The sequence below is a fragment of the Cariama cristata genome, unplaced genomic scaffold, assembly GCF_000690535.1.
Source record: "Cariama cristata isolate BGI_N322 unplaced genomic scaffold, ASM69053v1 scaffold9557, whole genome shotgun sequence".
Taxonomy (NCBI): Eukaryota; Metazoa; Chordata; class Aves; order Cariamiformes; family Cariamidae; genus Cariama; species Cariama cristata.
The window spans coordinates 7180-8511 of NW_009624958.1; the positions used below are offsets into that span (position 1 = coordinate 7180).

Here is a 1332-nt window from a genome sequence, read left to right on the forward strand (position 1 = left end):
GCAGGAACAAACAGCTCAACCCAAAGCAGAACCAAACAGTTCATGCAAAGTGTGTAACAACTGAAAAAAGTGTACAGGTACAGATTTGGCATGTTTTGATACTCTAGCTAGTCCTAAATAGTCTTAAAATACCTCGGAGTTGTGCACCACATAATAGCACAGAACTGTAGTTTATCAGGGGTTAAGTGTAAACTACTGTCTCCTTTAAGTCAAATCCCTTGCTCTAATTTTGTTCCTTATTCACTGTGAATTCAAGGTTGATCTTTTAAATTAACTTATGCAAAGATAATTTAAAATGAAAAAATATTGCAAAGAGGAAGAGTTTTGGAAACAGTGCCACAAACTACAGCCCCGTACTCTCTTGGATCTACAGAATTCAGGTACTTTGATCTGCTGCTTCCAAGGATCCTGCCTGATACTGACCATCAGAAGGTCCCTTTTCCATAGGTGCCCTTGCATGACCTTGTATGTCTCTGCTCAGCTGCCTCCACAAAAACACACCCTTAACTTCTGGGTGCCCCAATGGAACCATGAGGATGCTCCAGTAACATGGTTTTAAGTACTGCCAGCTCCATAGAAACAGAATTATCTCAAATTGGCCAGTTGTGGAAAAAGAACCCTAAATTCAAGACAAGGTAAGGTAAAAAGCAAATAAAATTAATTTTTACAAAATCCAGGACAGTAGAGTTTAAGAGTTCTGAAGATACAGGTGGGGAAAAAAAGGACAGAAAACCACAAGTAATCTGCAACTTCCAAGACCCAATCCAAGAGACCCCCTTAATCCTCACTATACCCAGCTGACAGCTGCCTATTTCTCTAACATGGTGTGAAGGAGATTCAGCTTTGACCACTGCATGAGATCTACACTGCATCCACAGGGAGAGCATCTCAGCCAGGGAGGCATGGCATCTTTAGTTCCCCTTTATTTGATGCAACAGCATGATATTTACGTGGTCTGTTCAAAGTCTGACTTCAATGTCTGTCCAAATAAACTTTTTATGCTGCTGTATGGAGCGAGGCCAGGAACATTCTATCCCCAGACACATAAAACATTTCCCAATAAAGTCAAAGGACTACATCCTTGTTGTCCAACTTAAAACCGGTGCCTCTGGCTGACTCCAAAGGCATCAATATCGTGGCTCCTTAAAAACTGTGTATATGCAAAAGTTGTACATACATTACAACTCACTGCAACCCCCCCCCCTCCTCGCCTCAGCTTTACCATCTCTTCTATCATGCTTAGCATTTGTTTGATGCCCATAAATGAGTGGTAACATGCAAAAAGATGTCACTAGATAGACAAGAGGTGGTAAGAATCTCTTGGGGAGGTGG

At 41.5% G+C, this 1332-nt stretch overlaps 1 protein-coding gene across 1 annotated transcript in view; it reads right to left on the bottom strand.

The window, feature by feature from the left end:
• Positions 1 to 1332, bottom strand: part of PCNX (pecanex homolog (Drosophila)) — an 83392-nt gene that overhangs the window by 997 nt on the left and 81063 nt on the right. The gene's annotated exons all lie outside the window — the stretch shown is intronic.